Raw genomic sequence first — 14,960 nt, 5'->3', positions numbered from 1 at the left:
GTGGGGGGAGCGCAGAGGGTTCTTAATTGCGTCTCTATTTGGTTTTATTTGTCTAATTAATCGCCCATATACACACCCCTTCCCCCACCTGTGCGGTGCCCGGCGGCCCCAAGCACAGTGGGGGCCTCCATGGGGCTCTGGCCCGGGGTGGGGGGATCATAAAGTCACAGACCTATAGAATGGTTTGGGTTGGAAGAGACCTTAAAGATCATCAAGTCCCAATGCCCTGCCCTGGGCAGGGACACCTCCCACCACACTAGTTTGATCCAAGCCCCCTCCAACCTGCCCTTGAACCCCTCCAGGGATGGGGCAGCCACAGCTTCTCTGGGCTCTCCTCCTTTGCCTGCAGACTCAGCCCCCCTGGGGTCTATCACCCCCCTGGGATGATATGCCGGGTTAATTCTTCTAGAAGACCTTTCCCTTCCCTTCTCCAACCCATTGAGAATGTTCTCCGATTCCTCAGCTGCTTTTCCAAAGCACGGATGCTTCTTTTCTCTTACCCGCCATGAAACCCCAGCGTGCTCACAGCTCACCAGCCTGCATCCCAGTGCCACCCATCCTGGGCTGGCACGCTCATTAACCCTCATTAACCTCTAGCACAGCCCGGCCAGCCACCGTCAGCGTCACTTGGCAGAGAAGTTGTGACTGCCACGGATTTATTAGTCGGAATAAGTGTGGGTGCAGCTGTGTTGAGGGGGGGAGTTAAACCCCAGGAGATGCCGACCACCATCAGCAAAGCGGAGATGGTGGTGATGGGGAGAGGTTGGGGCTGCAGAGCAGAGGGTTTGCAGAAGTCACCACCCCAAATCTCATCTCCTCTTATTCCCAGTGCTGCTGGTGTGGGTCCTGGGTGGTTGTTCTCCATGACATCCACCCTCAGTGTTGTCAGGGGCAGGTACCAGCTCCTTCTGGAGATGGGGATGTTTTAACAGCAATGAACAGCGCTGGCTGGGGAACCAAAGTGAGAGAAAATTGGGCTGGGGGGAGGACGGGCAAGGGGACAAGCTTCCATGCGGGGTCCATCCAGCTCTCCTGCACACCTCTTATATTTATGGCACGGCCCCCTCGCCTCCGAGCCATAAATTTTGGCAGTGTCTGTCCCTCGGTGCCTCCGAGAGATCCCCAGGGCTGAGATTTACTGCTCAGCTTCGCAAGGGAGAAATACAGCGCCGGCCACAACTCACAGGGACATTACCTGCCGGCCCCGCGCCGCCGGGATGCTTTCCCAGCTCGTCTCTCCGGCAGGATGAGGGCAGCAGGGCTTTTTATTTCACGGAATCATGGAATTGTTGGAGTTGGAAGGGACCTCTAGAGCCCATCCAGTCCAACTCCCCTGCCAAAGCAGGGCTGCCCAGAGCACATCACTCAGGAGCATCCAGATGGGGCTTGAAGATCTCCAGAGAAGGGGACTCCACACCCTCCCTGGGCAGCCTCTTCCAGGGCTCTGCCACCCTCACCCCAAAGAAGTTCTTCCTCACATTGGAGTGGAACTTCCCATGGTCCAGCTTGTGCCCGTTGCCCCTCGTCCTGTCACTGGGAACCACTGAAAAGAGTCTGGCTCCCTCCTCCTTCAACCCACCCTTGAGATCCTTGTCAGCATTAATAAGGTCTCCCCTCAGCCTTCTCTTCTCCAGGCTCAAGAGCCCCAGCTCTCTCAGCCTTTCCTCATCAGGGAGATGCTTCAATCCCTCCATCATCTCTGTAGCCCTTCACTGGACTCTCTCCAGCAGTTCCCTGTCTCTCTGGAACTGGGGAGCCCAGAACTGGACGCAGGATTCCAGTTGTGGCCTCCCCAGTGCAGAGCAGAGGGGGAGAATGACCTCCCTCCACCTCCTGGCCACACTCTTCCCTACGCAGCCCAGGATCCCATTGGCCTCTTGGCCACAAGGGCACAACCTTGTTTACCACCTTGTCCCCGTGCTCCAGGTCAGGGTCCCTTGGGCCAGGCGAGAAGGTTCTGCGGGTGAGGGGGGGTCTGTCCTCGGGGGTCTCAAGCGGAGGAGCGTGGTGATGGTATCGCGTGTTGCTGTTGGGTTTGACGTGCCGCCGACAGGCTGGAGCTTCCTGTCCTCTCTGATATCTCAGAGCCCATTAAAGTCTCACATCTCATGTTATGAAATACGGCACACATCAGGGGGTTGGTTTTTTTTTTTTCCCTTCTTCCTGGGCTCCTCTCAGCTTTCAGCCCTTCCACTCAGCATCCCTCCTCCCAGCATCATCCCGGAGGGGCCTGTACCCACCATGTCACTCCCCACTGATGGTCTCCGGGGAGCTGGCTGTCCCTTACGTCCCCTCTGCCCCTTCCAGCGTGAAGGGATGCCACTGAGCCTGACCACCCTCCCCAGCAGCTGAGCCCAAACCCTCTCGCTACATGAATGCCCGCCCCACAGGACTCTTTGCCAGGAAGTGTAGTGACAGGACAAGGGGAAATGCTTTTAAATTGGAAGAAAAAAGATTCAGATTAGATATCAGGAAGAAATTCTTTGCTGTGAGGGTGGTGAGACACTGGAACAGGTTGCCCAGAGAAGCTGTGGCTGCCCCATCCCTGGAGGGGTTCAAGGGCAGGTTGGAGGGGGCTTGGAGCAACCTGGTCTGGTGGGAGGTGTCCCTGCCCAGGGCAAGGGGGTTGGAACTCGATGATCTTTGAGGTCCCTTCCAACCCAAACCATTCCATGATTCTATGATTCTATGCACCAACGCTCCGCTTCTCCATCCCACCCTCAATCCGAGGCCATTTTGATCCACCCTGTGGGTTTTTTTGGGGATCAGCCTGGCCCTTTGCCACCCCGAGCAGGGCGGGAGGGAGTTTCCCAGCTTCTCCCTGGGAGCGGGGCAGCCCCGGTGCCGGCGCAGCTCCCACGGCACACACACAGCCCGGGCGCTATCGGCCCCGGCATCTCCAGCCGTGCCCTCCGGCGGGACGTGGGGGGGGTGAAAGGGATTTATCTCTGCCAAATCTGCAAATCCGAGCATGTAATTTTCCCCTTCTCTCTAATCTGGGGGAGGGTTTGTGGCCGGAGCGGAGCAGACGGCTATTTGAGGCTGGGAGCGGGGAGCCTGCCGCGCCGTCCTCACAGCTGACCCCGCCAGCGCCGGCCACCGAGAGATCAAAGATGCTGCATTCGCCACCAGGATCCATCCTTGGCAGCCACCGGCTCCGCGCAGGGAGCTGGGCATCTCCTCTGGGTGAGAGGAGCCACTCCGTGTCCGCATGGAGGGGACAGACAGACGGATGCTGCATTTCCAGTGCTGGGATTTGGGGACTGGGCTGCCCTTGCTGGTCACCCACAGACCCACGTTTCTGCCCCAAATCCCTCTTTTTCAGCAAAGTCACAGCTCCCCGCAGCAAGCTGGGCATCTCCTCTGGGTGAGAGGAGCCACTCCATGTCCAGACAGAGGGGACAGACGGACGCTGCGTTTCCTATGCCGGGATTTGGGGACTGGGCTGCCCTTGCTGGTGGCCTGCAGACCCATGTTTCCCCCCAAAATCCCTGTTTTTCAGCAAATTCACAGCTCCCCGTGGTGAGCTGGGCATCTCCTCTGGGTGAGAGGAGCCACTCTGTGTCCAGACGGAGAGGACAGACGGACACTGCGTTTCCAGTGCTGGGATTTGGGGACTGGGCTGCCCTTGCTGGTGGCCTGCAGACCCATGTTTCCCCCCAAAATCCCTGTTTTTCAGCAAATTCACAGCTCCCCGTGGTGAGCTGGGCATCTCCTCTGGGTGAGAGGAGCCACTCCATGTCCAGACAGAGGGGACAGACGGACGCTGCGTTTCCTATGCCGGGATTTGGGGACTGGGCTGCCCTTGCTGGTTGCCTACAGCCCCACGTTTCTGCCCCAAAATCCCTGTTTTTCAGCAAAGGCACTGCTCCCTGTGGTGAGCTGAGCAGCTCCTCTGGGTGAGAGGAGCCACTCCATGTCCAGACAGAGGGGACAGACGGACGCTGCGTTTCCTATGCCGGGATTTGGGGACTGGGCTGCCCTTGCTGGTTGCCTACAGACCCACGTTTCTGCCCCAAAATCCCTGTTTTTCAGCAAAGTCACTGCTCCCTGTGGTGAGCTGAGCATCTCCTCTGGGTGAGAGGAGCCACTCCGTGTCCAGATGGAGGGGACAGACGGACACTGCATTTCCAGTGCAGGGATTTGGGGACTGGGCTGCCCTTTCTGGCCGCCTACACCCCCACGTTTCCCCCCCCAAATCCCTGTTTTTCAGCAAGGCCCCGGCTCCCTGTGGTGAGCTGAGCATCTCCTCTGGGTGAGAGAAGCCACTCCGTGTCCAGATGGAGGGGACAGACGGACACTGCATTTCCAGTGCAGGGATTTGGGGACTGGGCTGCCCTTGCTGGTCGCCTACAGACCCACGTTTCCACCCCCAAATCCCTGTTTTTTAGCAAAGTCACAGCTCCCCGTGGTGAGCTGGGCATCTCCTCTGGGTGAGAGAAGCCACTCTGTGTTCAGACGGAGGGGACAGACAGATGGACGCTGCGTTTCCAGTGCCAGGATTTGGGGACTGGGCTGCCCTTGCTGGTCGCCTACAGACCCACGTTTCTGCCCCCAAATCCCGGTTTTTCAGCAAATTCACAGCTCCCTGCAGTGAGCTGAGCATCTCCTCTGGGAGAGAGGAGCCACTCCGTGTCCAGACGGATGGGACAGATGGACAGATGCTGCGTTTCCAGTGCCGGGATTTGGGGACTGGGCTGCCCTTGCTGGTGGCCTGCAGACCCACATTTCCACCCCAAAATCCCTGTTTTTCGGCAAAGTCACAGCTCTCTCCCAGCAGTGAATGAGGCTGTTTCCAGCTGCCCAACCAGATGCACAGAGACTGTCCCCACACTTGTGTTTTTTTACTGATTTTCCCCCTTTTTTCAGGTCTCAGGAAACGGCAGGTTTTGGAGGGCGATTTTAGTGCATCCCCATTCTGCTTCCCTGTAAGGCATGGAAAATAACCTTAAACCAGACAGGGGGGGCAAAATAACCTTCAGTTTAAAGAAAAATGTGAGTATCTGCCCTCAAAACCTGCTTTGGGGAAGGGAATAAAAAGGAGGGAGAAGCCCCAGGGGAGGGGCACCCCCTGATCTGAGCAGGGAGCCCGCTCTGAGGGAGGAAGAGGAGGAGGAGGAGGATGGTGATGACCCCATATCCACTGACCTCCCGTCTCCCCACTCAGCAGCCTGGAGGCCAATTAGTGCAGATATAAATTGCCATCCCATTCCTCCTCCACAGCTTGATGGCTCTGCCCATGGATGGGGCAAAGCAGCCCCCACCACCCCTGGGCTGGTGCCAGGAGCATCTTTTTTGGGGGGGGAGCTGCAACCCAGGCAGCCCCCAAGCGGAGCTGGCAAAACCAGGCATCCCCCAAGCACCCTTGGGTTCCTCCTGCGTGCCAGGGTGCTCCCACCTGCACTCTGGTGTGGATTCTCTGGTGTGTGATAGGGTTTGGGTCTCCGCTGCAGCCCCCTCCCCGGTGCCCAGCTCCCTGCAAGGAAGAGGAGGGGGTGCAAAGGGGGACAAGCACGCGTGGCCATTACAAGCTGATCCACCGGGAAGGCTGCCACTCATTAAACCACCCAGCTAATTAAAGCGGAGGGCGGGTGTCTGGTGGGTGGGCGGCAGCCCCGGGTGCAGCTGGGTGGGCCAGGGCCACCCAAAGCCATTGGCAAGTGGGTGCCAAGGCTGCCGGTGCCCCAGGGGGAGCAGAGCTGCAATGCCAGGGGGTCTGCAGCCCCTCAGGGACCTGCCCAGGGGAGCAGGTGGGTGGCTGAGGATGCCGATGGAGGCTGTGGGGAGCTGGGCCAGCTCTGCTCCTGCACCACCACGGCTGGAGCTCTTAATTTCTCACCACCCCAGCACCGTCCCGTTGGGTGAGGATGGTGGCCCAGCCCCGTGTGCCCGTCTCCTTCAGCACAGGCAGCGTCTCCCCTCGCAAGGAGGAGGCTTCAGCTCACCCACAGCCCTCTGCCCTGCAGATGTTGAGGGTGAGAAGGTACGACTGGCATGCTCCTTCAACCACGTGGGCAACCACGGGTCCTCCCCACTGGCCGTGCCCACCCGGTGACCACCGGTGGATAAGCCCCAGGGCATGGGTAAGCCCCAGAGCCAGCAGCTCGTGGCTGCCATGGGCCAGATCCTGGCTGTGCTTTGGTGAGCGAGGCTGCTGTGAGGGCTGGCGATGCCAGCCGGTGACTTTGCCATTGCCTAAAATAAAATCCAGGGGTGAAAAAGAAAAAAAAAAAAAAACCAAAAAGAAAAAACAGAAAGGAAGAAGCCCGGCTGGATTAATAATTCAGGCTGGCAACAGAACAAAAACCCCTCCAGAATCCACCTTCCATTATGTGCCCACAAACCACATAAAATGGAAAAAGAAAGAACAACACAAAAAGCCTGATGACCTTGAGCCTCAGCAGCAGCCCCAGATGTGGAGGGGACAGGGATGAGGTGCCCTCCTGATGCTGGGTGCTGGGCAGGATGGGTGCCGGGGGCACCTCCGGCGAGGTGGGACGAGGGATGCCCATGCTCGGGGGTGGCCAGACCACACAAAACGCAGCCTGGATGGCCCCCGCCCCCACCCCCGAGCCCTCCCTGCGAAAAACGGGGAGGCAAAAATGTGCTAAATCCTCAAACTCAAACAAGGTTTGCCCGCCGCAAATTGCAGGGGAGATTTGGAAAGGAATTTGCTACCAGGAAAGCGGTCTTAGGCTGGATGTTAAATATTTGGGATGGAGACCTCCAGGCACTTTGTAGCCCGTGCCCGGGGAGAGGGGATGCTTTCTTCAGCGCTGAGCTGAGGCAGGGCTGCGAGGGACGGTTGGAAATAACAAATATATATATCTATATATATATCAAACTATATAACCATAAACAGGTAATTATAGCCCCCCTTTCCAAAAGAAATCCCTTGGAAGGCTCTTTCCCTGCCCAAAGAGCACAGCCCATTGCTTCCCTGCTCGCCCCCCACCCCGGGACCTCCCTGGCTGCTGGAGGAAAGTCCCCAGCATCGCCACGGAGAGAGGGGTACCCAGCCCCATCCCTGCCACCTCGCCAGCCTCCGACCTGCCCTGACCAGGAAAAAACTCATGCTGGCGAAGCAAATGATGGGGTTCATCCCCTTTCTCTCCACCTTCGCTGCTTTTTTGCCGTTGTTGCCATGAGAAATTGGTTGGAAGAAACTCTCTGCTATCAGAAATCTGCCTGGGAAATGAGGGAAGGGGATAAATCCTGCCCGTGCAAGGCTGCTGGGGGCTCCCTGCCACCTTCCCCCAGGGAGGAAGGGGAGTATCTCAAATAATGACCCCTGGGGAGCCATAGCAGAGCATCCCAGAAGGAGCCCCCCTGGGTTTGGGGTCTCTCACTGGCTTTTCTCCAGGCTCCCGCTCAGCCAGCGGTGCCCAGTCCCCAAAACCAAATCACCTCTGCCAGCCAAACACCAAAGAAATGCAATTTAAGCATTAAATCCGCTGCTTACACCAAGCCCAGGAGCAACGGTTCCTCAGTCTCCCCAAACAGAGAAGCAAAGCATCTCTGGAACAGCCCCCTTCTCCCTCGCTCCATTTTGCATCTATTATATCATCATTATTTTTTTAATTTTGTGTTAAATAATAACTTTCAGCACACCGGGGCTCCAAGCACCGCTTCAGCTGCTGCTGTGCCAGTTTAAACTTCTGATTTTCTATTAAAAGCTCCCAGCATCTCCCCGTGAAGGTATTTTCCAGGGAGGTGGGGAGGGGAAGGGTGGGGAAGAGGGGTGCGGGACGGGAGCCCTGCCCAGCCGTGGTAGGCAGGGGGTGGGATGAAAATGGGTTTATCTTCCTCCCACCCTTGGAAAAACTCTGCTGCCCGCCTAGTTTCCATCTCTCGTGGTTTCAGAGTTGGTCTGTGGGGAGCATGGGGAGGGTTCTCGCCCTGCAAAATGGGGTGGTGGTTGTGGGGTGACCCATCCTGCCTCCGTCATTTCACCAGGATATATGTTTAAATGCTCCATAGGTAATGAGATAAAGCCCAGATGAAGGTTTTCTGTCTCTATTTCCCCATCCTTCTGCAGCGGTGTCGCTCCAGTGACCCACAACAAATCCCCCTTCCCCAGGGCTGAAAGGGGAAAATCCCCATAAAATCACTTTTAACCCCAAAGAGCAGTGATGATCTCGGTGGGACTGTACATGCAGCGGAGCAGGGCTCCGGCAGCTCAAGCCTGGAGAGAAGGAACTGGAAATCCAATACCTTTGGACAACCGGGGAGTAAGCATTAATTGAGCCGTATTAATGAGCCGGCAGCCGGAAGGCAAAAGCTTTTAGTGTGGGAGAGGGGTGGCCCTGGGACGGTGGGCAGGGACGGGGACCTGATCAAACCCACAGGCTGGGAAAGCAGCAAAGCCCCCGCCCTCTGAAAATCAAAATATATAAATATATATGTGTGTGTATATATATATATATATAAAATAAAAAAGCACAGGCGTTGCAATGAAAAAGCTATATGTGGTTTGAAATCCCCGGCTCAGCTCATGCCAAAGGAATTTCCAGGCCTGGTTTAGATCTGATTCAGCAAAGCTTTTATAACGGGGTGGGGTGTGCGGTGGAGCCGGGGGCCATGGGACCTCTCGGGGTGCGACAGCCCCTGGCCGGGCCAGGCTCTCCGTGGCCAGCTGATAAATAGCAGAGGTTGGCATGGGGCTGCTCGTAAAACCTTTATTTTTCTTTTCCTGCAGGAAATGAGGCCAATGTCTTCATGGGGAGAGGGATGCGTGCAGCGTCTCTGGGTCTCACCCCAAGTTCTGCAGAAGGTATCAGCCCCGCGGGGTTCAGGATCAGCCCCCAGGAGTGACTGTGCCCCTGCAGCTTTAATGAAATCGCTGGTTGGGGTGAAGGGAGAGAGTTTCGCAGTGAGCACAACCCTTTCTAGCCACCAGAGAATCCCCACAGGGGGAGGGAAGGGGGTGGCTCCTCCAGGAACCAGGCACAACCTCAGCCCTGCTCTGTTGCTGGGGGCTTTGGCAGCAGGAGAAACAGCCCCCAGGAGTGAGTCAGTCAGACAAAACAAAGCGGAATGGCGAAAGTCGTGGTGTCCCAGTGCCGGGCACTGGAGATGATGGTTTCCTTTAGGCGGGAGGAGGAAGAAAAATAAGTGGTGTAGCCAATTATCTCCCCCGTGAGTCACTCAGAGGGCTGGGAAATTTTTTTTCCCATGGCTAAGAGTTCCCAGAAATGGGGGGGGGGGGGGGGGTGTGTCTGTCTGTCCAGGGAGGGGTGAAACAATGCCAGCCATGGCCCAGGGGCTCCATGGCCCCCCCCCAGACCTGCCCCCAGCCATTGAAAGCCCTAAAGCTATAAAGGCAGAGGATGCCTGGGGGGATTCCCTGCATCCATCCCCAGGGATCGGGAGCCCCCCTAAGCCCCACAGACACCCCTTCATCCCTCGACACCAGCTGCATTTAACCATCGGGTTAAATGAACCTTTTGCCTGCGGGGGTGCGAGAGAGACACCCCAGGGACCATCAGGGGCTCCAGAGTTGGTGCCAGGAAGGAAATTCTTCTCTGGGTCTTAGGGTGCTTCCAGCTGCATGTGGGCTGTCTGCCATGAGCATCCCTCTCCATCCCCGTGTCCTGGGCTGGGGGAGGGTTATTTGGGGACGAGAGGACAGCCCCGTCACCCAGGGGGGATGTTCCCCAGACAGAGACGCCACTGCTTTGACCAGGCTCTTGAGAAGCTTGATTTCAAGCTCGCGAGCCTCTTCCAAAACACTTTTTCAGCCTAATTATTTTTCAAGGTAAAGGGGGAAAAAAACCCCAAACCTTCCTCTTTATGCCTTATTTTGAGGGTAAAGGCTTCAGCCGGGCTCCCTGGGGAGAGGAGGCCCATGGCCCCGGGCAGGGGCAGCATCCAGCCTCCCCCCAGCGCCGCCCCGACCCCGTGCATTACAGCTCCCGACCACGACTGCACGCTCTCTCCCTCCTTTCCTAATTATATTCCATTTCGAGATTATTGCAGAATAATTGCATTACGGAAAGGCAGCTCTGATCGGGCACTAAGGAGCCCTCCTCCCTAACGGCGGAGCCCCGGCGCGCGGCCGTAATGGAGCTCACCGCAAGCGCTGGGGAAAAGAGCTCTCAGGGCTTCAGCTCGGCCCCTGATTTGCTTTGGAGCACGTCCCCCCTTCCCGAATCTCTTCCCTCCCTCTTTCGAAGACCCACATTTGGGTGGCGCGGGGTGACGGGTGTCGCTGCGGGGGTGTGGGACACACAGCATCCCACCCCTGGCGGGGTGCAGGGCACGGGGTTTCAATCCCGGGCAGTACGAACCACTGCAAGGCTGGAGACAAAACCAGGTGTCTTCTCAGGAGCCAGAGCGAAGGGAAGAAGAGCAGGAGGAAGGTTGTGCAGCAGGATGGCCGCCTCGCTCCCCCCTCTCCCATTCCACCCTCCGCTGAAGAGGATGGAGCATCCCCATCCCCACCCTGAGCAGGAGCTGCCCTCCCTCCCGCCGAGATCTTTTTGATTCGGAGCCAGGTCTTTCTTCACCACCTTGATCCCTTTCAGCTGCCGCCGCCGTCTGCCTTGTGGTTCTTTTATCAAAGGCTGTCTTGAAACCCAGATAAAGGGTGGCGCATGCAGCCAGGCTCTCAGCCTCGCACGTAACCGCTCAGACAGGCTGGGGAGATGAGCACCAGTTCTCCTCTGCCAAGAGCCCTGCCCACCCCAGGTAGTGACAGCAGCCAGCGTGTCTCCCCGAGACTGCACACTTGCTCGCGCACTAGCGAAGGACGTGCGTGGGCCATGCCCCGCAGATGTTATCCCTGCACGTGGGAACAAGGCGTCCATCTGAGGCGCGTGGTCCTCGGAGACGGGACAAGCACACAGGATCTGGAGCCGAATCTGGAATGTATTTTGGCTAGTGGCCGGGCTCGTCAGCGTTGCAGATGGATGAGCTGTTGTCACAAGCCTTATGGCCAACGCTCACGTGGGCCCTGAATGTGAAAGTCTGAAAAGGATCCAGAAACAGCCCGACCTCAAGCTCGGATGAGGATTTGGCGTCATCCCTCCTGCTCCCCTGGAAAGGGCTGAGCGAGGGCCAGGCTGTCCTTGGGGGCAGGATACTCCCATGGGGAAAAGCTTTTCCAGGCAGAGCAGAGGCAAATCCAGACTTAGTCCCCATCCCTGGAGGTATTTAAAAGACGTATAGAGGTGGCACTAAGGGACGTGGTTTAGTGGTGGACTTGGCAAGCTTGGCAGCTTTGTTGGATTCAACGATCTAACCAACCTCCATGATGCTGTGATTACTATCCTGTGTAGTAGTAGGGAGAAGGGGGAGGTTGGGGGACTTAGGGATGGTCACGACAGCAAGAGCTGAGCTCAGGCTGCATCTCTCCACCCCAAAACTATGATGAGGTTGGGTGGGCAACGTACCGTTTTAGTCTCAGTAGAGAGGAACAGATGGAAATTTGTTAAGATTAAGTAGGGGTACCCAGTTGAGCAGCTGCAGGGCTCTCTGCAGAACCAGGTATCACTGACCGGCCTTGCAGCTGGGGAAACTGAGGCAGGAGCAGGCAGGGACCCTGCAAACCCGTCTTCTCCTCCTGATGCTCATGTCTACCGCTCGCCCTTTTAACTCTACCGGAGCCATTTCACACCCTTGGGTCCCACTACAGCCAGCATTGCCAAGTGGTAATGATTTATTATTATTATTATTACTCTTGCTATTATTATTGCTGCCTAGATAATCCCCTGTCAGAATATAAATGCGCCTCCCCTTCCAGCGTGAGAGTGTCCTCCTTAATGATGTTGTTTTCCTCTCACTGGTACCTTCAGCTCTGACATATCGAACGTTAATGGCACCAGGAGAGCTTCGGCTGCTCTGCTTCTTCAGAAAGCCGGGTCATTATACCATCAGCCATCCTGCTACGAGCACTGCTCTTCCCTCCTCCTTTATTAAGATTTGCTTCTCCTCGATTAAATGAGCCGCACGCTGAACGCCGTGCTTCCGCGGGAGGGAGGGAGGGATGGATGGATGGATGCGTCCATTATCGCCTGTTCCCTCTGAAAAGGATGTGGGGCGCAGGGGCAGGGGAGGGGGGAAGCAAAAAAAAATACAACGTGGCCCGGGATAATTGAATGAAAATTTAATGAGCACTTGCGAGAACACGTTAAGAGAAACGCCAATCGATAGAAAACCGATTTCCCGTTTTTAACACCAAATGGACTCGGGCTGGAGAAGTTGTTCCCCTCTGCCCCTGGCAGCAGGAACAGGACAGGCATCAACCCGCCCCGCTGGCCAACCTGGCTGCCAATCGGGGGCTGGGAGGCAGAATTAAATTATTAACGTGCTGTTAATCATTTTGCAAATGAATACCCTGCCTGCGCTTAACTGCCCTCTTACTCCAGGGCAGAGCTGGGCAGCTATTGTATGAGGAATAATAGCCATTGACCGCAGAAGAATGTGGATGGAGGCTTGGCTTGCCCATACCACCCACCTTTATTTCTCACCTAGGTTTAACTGTTTGGCACTAACCAGCTGGTTAAGCGCTGGGTATGGGAAGCCCAACCAGTGCAGCCATCCCACAGCTAGGATGCAGATGGTCCTGCTGCCTCTGAAGCTCTCGCACTGGCATCTCCTGCCCTGCACACCTCCCGCCCCAGAGATGCCGCGGAGGGGTGGCCTTTCCCATTCCATAATTCCTGGCTGATCTGGGACATGTGGAGCGAGATTTTCAGAGGAGCACCATGCTGAGTTTGCAAAGAGCAGTGCATATGGGGGTCAGTCTCTTCTCTCAAGTAACAGGCGATAGGACAGGAGGAAGTTGTGCCTGAAGTTGTGCCAAAGGAGGTTTAGATTGGACATAAGAAAATATTTCTTCACCAGAAGGGTTATTGGAACAGGCTGCCCAGGGACGCGGTGGAGTCCCCATCCCTGGAAGTATTTAAAAGCTGGGCAGACGTGGTGCTGAGGGACATGGGTCAGTGGTGGTTTGGGTAGTGTTACGTTGATGGTTGGACTCAATGATCTGAAAGGTCCCTTCCAACCCAGATGATTCTATGATTCTAATTCCATATCCCAGCCAGGTTTTTCCAAGGCACCTCGGCTCCCCCAGCCTGTTTTTTCCTGGGAACTCAGCCCAGCAACTTTCCCGGCTCCAAGCCTCATCAGCAGCTGAGTCCTTGATGAAAAATGCCATGCTTTTGCTCTTGGGGCCAAAGACATCCTCAGTGGCTCTCCCATGGAGGTCACATTTGGTCGTGGGTAAACCCTGAGTAAAACGGATCAATAAAATAAGTCTACCTGGAAAGTGTGGAGGTTGCTTGATGAAAAAGCAGGAGGTTGCAGAGAACCTGCACTTCATTCATTAAACCAGCCCTCACGCTGGGGCTCCTGGCCAGCCCCACCTGCAGCAGGGCACGCTCCATGGCTGCTCCTTCCTGCAGAGCCGGGTCATAGAATCATAGAGCCACAGAATGGTTTGGGTTGGAAGAGACCTTAAAGACCATTCAGCTCCACCCTGAGAGACACCTCCTACCAGACCAGGTTGCTCCAAGCCCCCTCCAACCTGCCCTTGAACCCCTCCAGGGATGGGGCAGCCACAGCTTCTCCAGAAGGTCCTGCACACTCAGGCCACTTTTCCACTTCTTATTACCTTTTTTTCCAAAAAGAAAGGATGTGACCAGCCGTCTTGGCAAGAGCAGTACCCTGACTGCCCCACAGTGACGAGGACTGTCCCTGTGTCCCCAGACAACCCCGTATCATGGCGAGGAGGGGGGGTGTCCTTGGGACACGCCAATGTGCACATCCACCCTGCCTGACCTTCAGACCGTGCCCAGCTCACGTCTGAGCTCCACCGTGCCCAGGGAAGCTTTGGTTTCACCCCAGATGCCACGAGCAGGAGGAGAGGTGGAGGGGGGGGGGATGATGGACCTCCACGTCCCCCCGTACCCCCCCATGGCTCCTGCAGCCGCCCCCGCACAAAGCAGCTCATTCTCAGCAGCTTCCAGAGCTGCTCTGCAGCAGTAAATATTGCATTAGCTGCGGTGGGCCAGGGCTCCGGGCCCTCCTCCAGCTTGGCAGGCTCCTCTCGGCTGGCCGGCAGAAGAAATAAAGATTATTTGAGCTGGGCACAGAGCAGCAAAGGGCAAAAAAGCAGCCCCAGAGGTGGTGGTGGGGGGTGAGAAACACCATTGCCGGGCAGCAACGTCTTATCTCCATCCTGCTTTCTAAGCTGCAACGGGTGACAAAACCCTTGTGCGACAGGTGGCTTCAGCAGAGTTAAAATTTTCCTCCTTGGCGAGGGGGTGGGGAGGGGGGTGTGGAAAAAAAAAAAAAGGAAAAATAAAGTGAATTTTTGGACCCAAGCGTTCGGGAATCAAAGCCGAAAAGCTTCCAGCGCCGATCTGAAAAGGGCTTTTCCGCTCCCAGGCGATGCTCTGGGGTTTTGCCCGTCGTGATTTTGAAACTTTCTGGAATTTGTCGGGTTTTGTTTCTGCTTGCTGGGAAAGGTCACGGCTTCCCGGGCAGGGAGGGAGGGAGGGAGGGAAGGAGGGAGAGCTCTGCTTTCCGACACAGCCCTTCGCTCCCCGCCTGCCCTGTCGTTTGGGAGCCCGCATCACCCGCCGTGGGGCAGAAAAGATGAGAGGGGGCATTAAATAGATCACCCCCCAAACAAAACCCCATGCTCCAAGGCCAAAAATAGCGGGGATGAAATAAATCCAAGGTGGTCCTTCCAAAACTGCCTGGCTAAGTGAGTTCCCGGTCCTGACTCCGGCGTTTCCCCTCCGGTTCCACGCACAACAGGCCTTTTGTTAAATTTCACATCCTGAAAGAATTTAATAGCATTTTTATTTTTAATCCATCACATGTGTTTTGTTTGGACTGATCCAACGGGGCTCCGCTCACCAGCAGCTCTTTTCCAACATCACTAAATTTCTCATGGCTTAACCTGTTGACAGGGACGGGACGTGTTCGGCCCTCGTTAGACAAGCATCATT

The sequence above is a fragment of the Calidris pugnax genome, unplaced genomic scaffold (genome assembly GCF_001431845.1).
Source record: "Calidris pugnax isolate Ruff unplaced genomic scaffold, ASM143184v1 scaffold292, whole genome shotgun sequence".
Taxonomy (NCBI): Eukaryota; Metazoa; Chordata; class Aves; order Charadriiformes; family Scolopacidae; genus Calidris; species Calidris pugnax.
Note: the sequence above shows the minus strand (reverse complement) of the source record.